Raw genomic sequence first — 12,190 nt, forward strand, 5'->3', positions numbered from 1 at the left:
TGTGTATCAGTTAAAATTTCACATTGTGTTTTTATTAAAACATTGGCTTCAAATTCTTAGAGGACTTTCCTTCACTTGCATAAAACCATTTTAAATGCCTCAAAAGTTATTCAGTAGCTGTTAACTTGGGTTACGATGGATACTAATAGATTTACTTTGAATTAAAAAAAATGGGTCAATCAATACACATTTCCTGAATTCCAATTATGTTATGCTGTGAGTAAGATTTTAGTGGCATGTTAAATGAAAAATTTAGATTGAGACCCGATGGAGATAATTACAGCATTCCAATTACTGGCTCACACATCAAATTATAAAAATTAAGTATCTAAAACCAGTTTGGTGATATTTAATCCCTCTGCCCACAGCTAGGACCTAAGGGCTGGAGATTTAAGGAAGCATTTAGAAGGGTGCTATTTGTGTTCTGGGAGTATTACCTCTTCCTCCAGAGGGAAGGAGTAAGGTGTGCTTTTTCTTCCCTTTAGCCTAAAGAGAGGAGTTTCAACAGGGTCTCCCAGAGAGTGAAATGTGGGCTCCCAGCAGGTGGGAGTGTGCTGCAATGGTAACTCCCGCTGGAAAAATCTAAAGCAGCTTCATGCTCACATTACACAAATCAGAAAGATAGTATTCAAAGAATGTATATGTGTGTGTGTGTGTGTGTGTGTGTGTGTGTGTGTATATATATGTTTGTATTTATAAATTTTAATTATATATGTGTCATTTTAAATAACAGATTTACTTTTTTTTCAATGAGATAGCTAAAAACTGGTATTTTATTTTGCCTTGTTGCATTTCACTATATAAAAGCAAAGAGCAAACAGGGAAGAGGGGATGGGGGAGGAGAAAAGGGAGAAATATAATTAGTGTTTTACTGATAGTCAATTTACTAATAAATGGTGACTAGAAAGAAAAATAGTGCCTTTTTAAGAGGATAAAGCAAATGAACCCTGAAATCCTCAGAGAGACAAAAATCACACTGAAGAACCACATCAGTCAAAGCAAATTATTTTTCCCAGAATTCTTTATTTGGAATTCTAATACTGTAATTGAAGCAAGAGGAAGGTAGTGGGGTCTGTAACAGCCAATCATGGTTTGGGAAATAATCCATAATGGTCAACCTTGCAGACGACAGAAGGACAGAAGCTGGTGAAATCTTAATTTTATTTAGTCCTATGCTGACAAAACCTAAGGGAAGAAATGTTGGATGCGTGTTTTTCAATATTAGGTAGAAAAAAAATATTCTAACACAATAGACGGAGTTTGTTACAAGTGATGAGTGCGTTTCTAATATGTAAAGGTTTTTATTGCTTCAAATAAGAATAGTTTCATCTAAATTCCTCTATGGCAGAAATATGATGTTATAGATACTTTTTTTTTCTTTTATATTACAGATACTTTTCTTTTAAATTGCAGATACTTGGGTCACCTGGTTGGCTCAGTCGGTTGAATGTCCGACTTCGGCTCAGGTCGTGATCTCACACTTTGTGAGTTCAAGCCCCGCATCAGGCTGCTGTCAGTGCAGAGCCTGCTTGGGATCCTCTGTACCCCTCTCTCTCTGCCCCTCTCCCACTTGTGCTCACTCTGTCTCAAAAATTATAAAAATAAACATTTAAATTGCAGATACTTTTTCAATTGAATTCTGGCCTGTTACAAGTACACTGAACACAACAGTTTTCTTTAAATGAATAAATACATACACACGAGTTATAAAAAGTGAACACATGTTAAATAAGATTTTGAGATTTTTCAAAACAGGGGCTAAAAAGCAACGGCGACTATACTTAGGGTGTTTTCCACATATATTTATTTTAATCATATAATTTGCACAATTTGCCATGCTGGACTTAGACCCTCAGAATGTTTGGTCAGGAGGGAACATTACACATTGTGAAATCTAACCTCCAACTATATTCATATTATGGTTGCAGGAAATAGCTAGTTGTGCTTGATATCTAATATCATACAGTACATGGTAAGAAACACTTGGGTTAGTTCTGAGATACTTCTGTCTACTTCAAGGGCAGGGAATAAAAAGGGAGGGAAAGAGACAACAATGGTACCAACCTAGGAGAAAATGAGGTTTCACTATAAGAGTTATCTATCTATCCTGGGAAGTTGAACCCTTTGTGTGAAGGTTAGTTCAGGAGATGCAGGTTCTATTTATCTGCAAGAAGATACATTCATAACAATACTTCCCTAGGGGCCAAAAATCAACCCATTCAATTAGGATTGACAGAGAAGATATAAAACACATAGTTACATTTTAATTTCAGATAAGCAACTGTTCTTCTTTAGTAGCAATGTATCTCATGCAATATTTGGAACATACACTAAAAAACTCATTTGCTTTTTATCTGAAATCAAAATGTAACTAGGTTTACCATATTTTCATTTGGTAAATCTGGGAACCCTGCATTCAGGGCATTTCCTGGAGAGCAGGAATGTAGTTGGGTCTAAGCACAAAAACAGACACCAGTGTCTCTAAAAGCTCCCTGGGAAAGACGATGTCCTCAATGATTGGGTGGTTACAAAAGAATATTTATTTACTTCTTTTTTTCTTTTTTTTAAATATAATTTATTGGTGAGTTGGCTAACATACAGTATATACAGTGTGTTCTTGATTTGGAGGGTAGATTCCTATGATTCATCACTTACATACAACACCCAGTGCTCATCCCAACAAATGCCCTCCTCGGTGCCCATCACCTATTTTCCCCTCTCTCCTGCAGCCCCCCATTAAAGCTCCAGTAACTAAAAAATTATCTATGACAATATTTACAAACTTTTAAAATTTTTTCTTAAATTTAACTATGGAGTAAGAATATCTTTATGCCATTTTCCAGATACCTCTCAAGAATTCTGAGGGGGAAAAAAGAACAGGTCAACAGGCAATACAGCTATTTTCTATTAAAATAAATACCTACAGAAAAAGTAATTGTAAGACAATGATGTGGCCACTAAAAACAAAAAGTCATGGTCTTTCAATTTAAAATTACGTACTCTTACCACATAATACATGCCTGGTTAGGTTAATGCAACGGGTTTTAAATCAATCATCTGTTGAGTAAACTTCAATTCTTGCCTTTTAGGCAAGGAGGTTACAGTCTTTCTTTTGTCAACTTTGTTGGGTGCTTCATAGAGAGCATGAAATAGATTAATTATGAGGTTGAAGTAATGCCAACATAATGATTTCTACTCATATTCTCGGTCCCAACCCATGTAGATGTTTCATTATAATGTAAATTTGACTTAATTATTTGATTATTTACAAAGATAAAAAGTGATGATGAGACAAAGTAGTAGATCAGTAATGTTCCATGTGTCATTACTCTTTTCCGTTGACATTTTTGGTTCAATTTAATACCATAAGCTTTGTCTCCACAGGATGGTTTGGGTGCTTTTGGACATTGTAGCAAAGGTGAGAAAGGGACAGAGTTGGGACCCTGGAACAAAAAAAAAGATTCGCCTAGGTTCCAAGTTTGGGCCGGATTAGTCCAGGTGGGGGGTAGTCACTACCTTGGCCTGCTCAATTAACTAACTGCCAGCCAATGATAAGGTGAGAAATTCTGTTTTAGATTTTAAGTCACAGTTTTCCATTCATCTTCACATCTGCACAATAACTCTGTAAGCTAGATTAAAAATGAACAAACCATGGTTCAAAGTATTTAAGTAAATTCTGATCATTGCACAGCCTGACAGAAGCCTTATAAAACTTCATTCCTGGCCTTCCCATACAAGAAGTCAAGCTCTTTAATCATATTTTCTAACCAATGTCTTACGATTTTTTTCACTTGTCAGCCTCGGGAAAATCTAATTTGTTTTCAATTCTTACAGGATTTAGAATCCTACAAATAGGCGAGTCCCTGACCAACCGGGGGGGGGGGGAGGGGGGAATGGTGGGGAGTATGACTTGGCATGTAGGAGGAGATCTTTGTGGTGATGCTGTGGTTCTGCAACTTGATTGCATTGGTGGTCATAGGATTCCACAGGACATAAAATAGCATAGAGCTTTATGCTTCACCAATATCAGTTTTCTAGTTTTGACATACTACTATAATTAGCTACAGTATAACCATTGGGCAAACTACACCAGACCTCTCTGCACTATTTTTATAACTTCCTGTGAAGCTCTGATTGTTTCCAAATAAAATGTTTAACAAGTTACCCTATCTATCTCATAGTCCTAGCAATTGAGATGACAGGTGATTTCCAAGCCTCATACCAGACACAGCTTAATCTGACCCTTATCTTAGAGACATTCCTGGGGAATTTTCAACGTCTACCTGTAAGCAGAAAGTGTTAGGAACCCATGGAAAACCTTCTTGACATAAGTCATTTTAGACCCCTCGCCATCTTGTGATCTATGTCTGACCAGAACTACTTGCCCAAAGCATATTTCTTGCAGGACTTCCTAGGATACACAAAAGAATAGAACCAGGAGATAATGATTTTAAGGGAACAAAAGAATGTATGTGCAAACAGCCCCTTTCAGGCCAGCACAGATAACCTACTCATCTGGGACAATAGATCAGTGTTGAAACTCCCAATACTGGTACAAAAGTAAAGATTTACTTGACACACCTTGTTGAGTTGTCTTTGCAGGGTTTAAACCTCTGTGAGCACTCAAACATTGGACCAACTAAAGCCAGAGACTTGATGATGTTAACCCTTGCCAGCCCTCATGACTTCAGGCTGGACCTTAATATGACTTTTGCCCCAATTCCATGCTTAATTCCCCATTGCACTAGTCCTTCCATGAATATGTATGCACTCTTAGTTTGAAGCTTCCCCAATTTTGTTGCTTAAGAGGATGCTGCTTTGAGAAATATCTCCAGTGTTTTCTTTTTTACTTGTTGCAAGTAAAACCCTTCCTTTCCCTGTTCTCTGGCTTCCTTGTCTTTTGGCTCAACACACTTTCAGGTAACAAACCTAAAAGTTGAATCTGTAGGGGAGGAAAAAAATTTTTCCTTCACCCTTCCAGGTTCTTGGCGGAGACCCTTCTGTAATAAAAAGACAGATTAACAGGGGAGGAAAAAAAAGCTTAGTAACATATATGCTTAACAGCATATATTCAGGACAACACCCAGAAAGACGGAGCAACTGCCTTAAATAGCCCAAGCCACTATATTAGACACCATTTTCAACCAAAAACAAAAGATGTTGGGAAGGAGGGGGAAGCCAGTTGTGGGAGATTATCAGGAAAAGCACAGTAACGAAAGATAAAGTTGTTAGGCAGATTGAAGTCTTTGCCTTCTCCATTGATAAAAATTTCTAGAGATTTAGTCATCCTTCTCTTCCTGGTACAGAGAGGAAGAAGCCTTTACAAATGGAAATTTATCTTATAAATGTATGTATGTCTTACAAAAGAGTAACTTCTACTAGGTTTTCAGAGTTTCTCCGGTGTCTGCCATTTCTTAAAAATAACCAGGTCAAGATAATCCTTACACCAAAAAAGGCATATGTTTTAGGATTGCAATTTATGCTTCCCTTTCTATTTAAACTGGAATCTTTGTACTTTCTGATTTTAACTGCCGAGGGAATATTAACCCTGCAATTGGCCTCCCATATATTCATTATGGTACATTACTATGGGATGAATTGTGTCCCCCAAAATGATACGTTGATATCCTAATTCCTTGTACCTCTGAATGAGAACTAATTTCGAAATAGAATGATTACAGATTTAATCAAGTTAAGATATTTGATTAAGGTATTCAGTTAAGGTGAGCCCTAATCCAATATGATTGGTATCTTTATCAGAAGAGGAGAAAAGACACAAAGACAAAGAGGGAAAACACCATGTGACAACAGAGACCAATTTTGCAATGATGCACCTATAAGCCAAGAAACTCTAAGGACTGACCGTCACCTCCCAAAGCTAGGGAAAGGTAAGGAAGTACTACTACTCTCCAGAGCTAGCAGAGAAGCATGACCATGTCTACACCTTAATTTTAGACATCCAGCCTCCAGAACTGAGTCAATAAATGCCTGTTGTTGTGAACCTACTAGATCATGGTAGTTAGTTACGGCAGCCCTAGGAAACTAATGCATGCCAGGAGGTCCATAAATTTGTGCCAGAGTACCATATTACTGTTTAGAAAAAGAATATTCATTATAGAGAAAATGAAAAAGGAATAAAACCACAATATTTGATTCTTAAGACCTGTAGTAAAGCAAATCCTTTCAAACATGGTGTAAGAAAAATTTGAAGCATAATTAACACATGCCTTTTTCGTGTAAGGAAAAAGGCAAAATAGAAGCTGTGGCATTCATAATACCATAACTTTTATGATATTTTTTTTTAAGCTGGGTTCACATTTTGTCTAACACAATACAAATCATGGGACAAATAATTTTTAAAAAATGGAAATCATTTATTGTTTATGAGATGCCATATTTTTAATCAGGACCTTTAATTGAATATTTTCTCCTCCCACACACACGCAGAATTATGCATCTGTAACAATAAAATCACAGCAGTTTGTTATATTATGAAAATGTGTTTGTTAATCAAAGAAAACATCAAGTTAATGTATTGTGTTGTGTTAATGTTTAGCTAATGGATACATTTTGTATTATGTGAGCATCTGCTGTGAGGCTTTTGTTAAAGAATTTTTTCAAAGAATTGCTGATTAAAATTAAAGCTACTGGATTTCAGTACTTTCATGCAAATCTCTTAAAGGAAAAGGTATATTCCCTAAAATCTAAATCCTTTCTTTGATTAGCTCAATAAAATGAATGACTTTCTGACAAAGATGAATCACGTATTTTGATGGACATGTTTAAGTGCACATAAAAACTGGTTTTTAAGAAATGGTTACAATAAATGACCTGATTCATTTCATAAATAATAATTAAAGTTAATGCTAGACTTTTGATGGTAAAAAATGCATCCTGATAATCTCTCATATTTGCATGAGTTTTAACAAATCACCAAATGCTTTTGTATAAATTACCTCAACGTTGTCAGTAATACGGAGTCGGTTGATGTTCTCTCTGGCTGATGAAACTGCATTAGAAGAGTAATGTGACTTTTTCAAGATATTTAAACTAATGAAAGGCAGAGATTTTACACTCCCTTGCTAGTGCTTTTCATTTCTGTATAGATGGCTGTCAACCTACCATCATCTTACACTCTAATATGCTGTTTTCTGACCAAAATGCCCTCTCATTTTTTCTCTCTCTTTCTCCGATTACACCTGTTTTCCAGGGACATTTAAATACCTTTTGTTGGATCATTGTTCCATTGTTCCAGCTGTTCCACTGGCTAAATCTTCTGCCTAATTGTCTGCAACTTCTTTAACCTGGATAAATTATTATATTTGGTTCTCTCTATCATTGTACCTAGATAACCAATCACTGCAGGACAAAATGAAACAACTTGGAAATCAAAATCACTACAAATTTTTTAAAAATTTAATGTTTATTTATTTTTGAGAAAGAAAGCATGAGTGCGGCAGGGTCTGGGAGGAGCAGAGAGAGAGGGAAAGAGAGAAAGGGACAGAGGATCCGAAGCAGACTCTGCACTGACAGCTGTGGGGCTTGAACTCACGAACCATGAGATTACCATGAGAGACCATTGGCCTAAATTGGGTAAAGGAAAGTGAGGATGTTATGTAAGTGAGGTAAAGCAAGATGATGGTTGAATTAATGTATGGTTAAATCTTTTAAATGTTTTTAAATAATCAGATTATGTGTGTGTGCATGTGTATGTGTGTATTTTTATCATAATTAGATGCATTATTTTCCAAACATCAGAAGGTGTGGGCTAAGTGACGTAATTCAGGAATTTAGGAAAAACCCACAAATCTTATTCTTATGTATTGCAAATTTTCAAATATGTTAGAATTTTGGTTTTTAGACCAAGGTATTCCAATCTTAACCTACCATAAACTGTCTTGATTATTTACCTGTCTTTCTCTGAATTTATATCTTTTCATTTATATCTTTCATTAGTGTAATAACAGCTGTTCTATGATTGCTTCATGTTAAGACTTTGTTACTTTGCTTTTAACAACAACATAGTCAAAAGATAACATCTTAAAATATGCATCATTGGGTAAACATAAATAAAAAATTGTTTGTCCCTCCGATACAAAAATCTTAATTGTTAAAATTTTAATTTAAATTAAACAGAGCTTTTGTCAAGGTCAAAATGACTTCCACTTTGCTAATGCAGTGACCAATTCTAGGGGAATATGTTGAATCATCCCAAGCATTTAATGTAGTTGATTACTCATCATTCGTGAAATGCTTCCTTCTCATGGCTTCTTGATCCCCCTCCTACTTTGCTGACCACTGTTTTCTCATAGTGCTCCTTTGCTTGAGGGCTTACTCAGTACTTATTCTCTTCTTTATTTGTACTCACTTTTTGGGTGACTCATCCATTCTTGTGGTTTTAAATATAATTTATATTATGAAGATTTATAATATAATTTCCTTCTCTGACCCAGACCTCTTCCTGTGAACTCCAAATTCATGTATCTAACATATTATTCAATATTTTCAATTAGATAGCTAATAAATTATTCAACCTTAACATCTCCAAACACCACATTTTTTACTTCTCCTCTCAGAATTGCTTATTTTTGTTAATGACACCTTCACTATCCCAGGTATTCACTCTAAACATCCCGGAGTGTCCACCATGCCCCTTTAATTTATCAGTATTTTCTGTTTGCTCCATCATCAAAATACAATCAAAATCCAGTTACTTCATCCAAATCCAACATAACACCTGTTTCTGTCCTGCCAAAATTCATATGTGGAAATCCTAAGCCCCAAGGTGATGGAATTGGTACATAGGTCCTTTGTGGGTTCTTTCATTTTGTTTTTGTTTTTTGTTTTTTTAACTTTTTAATATTTATTTATTTTTGAGAGACAGAGACAGAGAGACAGAGAGACAGAGTGTGAGCAGGGCAGGGACAGAGACAGGGGGAGAGACAGAATCTGAAGCAGGTTTCAGGCTCCCAACTGTCAGCACAGAGCCCAATGGAGGGCTAAAACTTGTGAACTACAGGATCATGATCTGAGCTAAAGTTGGTCGCTCAACCAACTGAGCCACCCAGGCACCCCCGTACATGACCTTTGGAGGTAATTAGGTCATGAGGGTAGAGCCTCATGACTGAGATTAATGCTTTCATAGTCACCAGAGAACTTCCTAGACCTTACTGCCTGTAAGGATATGTACAAGAAGTCTGCAATCTGGAAGAGGTTCTTACCTAACCATGTTGACACATTGATTTCAAACTTCCACCCCCTAGAACTGTGAGAAATAAATTTCTGTTGCTTTTAACCTACCCACTCGGTGGTATTTTATTATAGTGGCCCAAATGGACTAAGACAGAAAATGTTCCCAACCCTCCATAATCACTTACCAGGATTATTGCTAGGGCCTTCTGAATGTTCTTCCTGATTTTGCCCTTACTTCTCTAGAGTCTGTTGTGAGAGTCAGTTAATCCTTTTACAATATAAATCAGATCATATCACTGCTTTGTTGAAAAGATTTTGTTAGCTTCCCTTCTCACTTAGAATGAGAATAAAGTTCTTACCAGGACCTATAAGGCTCTATCTACATGGCTTGGCCCTGCCATCTCCCAGACCTCATCATCTCATCTCCAACTGTAATCCTCACTTACTCAGGACCAATCATAGCAACCTTCTTGTTCCTCAAACACCTCAAGTATGATTCCACTTAAGACCTCTGCACTTGTTCTCTTTGCCTGGGATGCTCTTCCTTGTGACATTCACATTCTTACCCCAAACTTCCTGCAGGTCTCTGATTAAAGGTTATTTTTCTGGAAAATCCTTCCCTAAAAATCCATTAGCAACCCCTACTCGGATACTTCTCTTCTGAAATTTATTTAAATGTACTGTACTCAAGTTTTCTTATCAAGTGTTACACTCAGTTTTTTCCTAAGAGAGGAGGTAACTAGCACTGTGGTCCAAGGGGCTAACCTAAACTTGGCTTTGAATCAGACACAGATTGTCTGTGATTAGGCTTCTGGTTCAGGAATTTGAGTCTGACAATAGTCAGTGATCAAAGCCCAGAGACAGGTAGGTAGCCAATGGTAGTTCTGGGCGATCCCAGTGATGTGGAAGTTCAAATGAGTGGCCAGGGTCCAAGGACGCTGGTGTTACATTAGCTGGTCCTTCTAAGCGCAACACTGCCATAACCTAGCCAAGGAGCCCAGCCAACAAGCTTATCATTCAGTATAGCACCTCCCATTTTCAGGAAGGTACTAAAATGCTAGTCTAATCATGATGCAAATAAGACACAGATTGTAAAAATATTGCGAAAATTGGGTTAAGACTGTGAATCTGAATAAACCTAGAAGTTCAAGGTTCACCCTGGCATATAAAATGTTGAACTGACAATAGTATGACAAATTTCAAGCTTCATAGGGCAGAGTACTTGAATCTACATATAAACTGCCAATGTTGGTCAGGATTATCTGAAACTGTCAAAGCAGGGTCTGTAAAACAGAGGCCTAAAATAGCCCTGGACTCACTTAACATTCCTTGTTTCTTTAGTCTAGATTTACATTTTGGAGGAGGGGACTATAACTTATTCTGCTAATATAATGTAATGAGTACAACAGGAATAATAAAATACATGAGGATTAAGGGCAGAGACAGCATATTTAATTCTCCTAGAATATCTATTTTGATTATATTACTGATAGGCACTTAAGATTCATGCTATACATATGTGTTGAGTTGAAGGTACTATATCTAGTTTAATATTTACCTGAAAAGTATTTTAAGTATATATGCAAAGATATTAACCAAAAATGTAGAAAAAAAAAGATAATTGAGTAGTTACAAAGGAAACTTTACCATATGAAAATTAATGTCAGGTTACATTAAAAATCAATATTAACTGGAAAAAGATTTAATGCATGTGGCAGACAAATAATACTATTAATCTTTTATGAGAACATACAGATCTTTAAGATGAAAACATATGCCCCTATGGAAAAATGTGCAAAAGGAATTAAAAGAAAATTACAAAAAATAAATGGAAATGACCCATGAACATTTGAAAGTTTTTAGCCTTATTAGGAATAAAAAAAAGTGGAATAATGTGAAAAAAATGTTTGCATCTAAAACTAATGGTGTCTTAAGGTGGCTAAATTTAGGATAATTTCCCTCTCTGCCCTAGTGGTATAAATTGATACAACTTTCTAGAATTTCCTTTGACAAAATTATCAAGAGGCTTAAACATGCTTATAATATTTCACTCAGCAATTGTGCTTAGAATATTTTTACCTTGAAAATAGATGAACCTTAGGTTTATAGAGACAACATTATTATTTGCAATAAGGAAAATTTATAATAGGGAAATCCAAGTAAGATTTTTGGAAATTTTTAATACAGCAATTTTTCTAATTTTTGCATTCTGTATAGTCACAAAATAGCATACCTTTAATAATAGCCAATAACAATGTACACTAGTAGCTAATAATAATTTTTTAATTGTAAAGAACATGTTACAGAACAATGCAAAGTTATAAACCCATATATTGCAAAATAATTCACACATGCACAAAAGACAACACAAAGATAAACTAAATTGTGGATGACAGTTAAATATAAAGATGGTAAGAATATTGTATTTCTTCATACTTTTCTCAATTTTCTATCCTCCTATAATAGACTTATTCTATTATACCAAAAAAATATATAATAAAGGTTTAAAAAAAATTAGGCCTCAAAGAACAGAGAAAATAAACAAACACCATGTTTTCCTATGAAATTTCCCATTTTCAGCAACAGGAAAAAAACTCAATGCTATCAGCTCTTGATATAATCCATTATTGCCAGCTCAATTTTTAATTTAATTTTTTTGATACAAAGATTACTATGAAAAATCTCAACACCTTCAAAACACTAGTCATGAATAAGTCATACTGTTTTATTTTCTACATGGAAAACCTGAGGAATGATATAGAATTTGTGAAAAATCTCATTTACACATCTCTAGGTTTGTAATTGCCAATTTTTCTTTTTCTCAAAGATTCAGGCTTCTCAGATTGGGTGAAGGATAAAAATTAGATTTTGGTCATTATATAATTTTTCCCCCCTATAAAGTCATCATAGTCTGTATAATTTCTCATGGCTTTATATCAACCACATGCCCACTGAGTGATGCAGCAGATACAGAATTAAGACACTTAGGACAAGTTTA

The sequence above is a fragment of the Leopardus geoffroyi genome, chromosome C2, assembly GCF_018350155.1.
Source record: "Leopardus geoffroyi isolate Oge1 chromosome C2, O.geoffroyi_Oge1_pat1.0, whole genome shotgun sequence".
NCBI lineage: Eukaryota > Metazoa > Chordata > Mammalia > Carnivora > Felidae > Leopardus > Leopardus geoffroyi.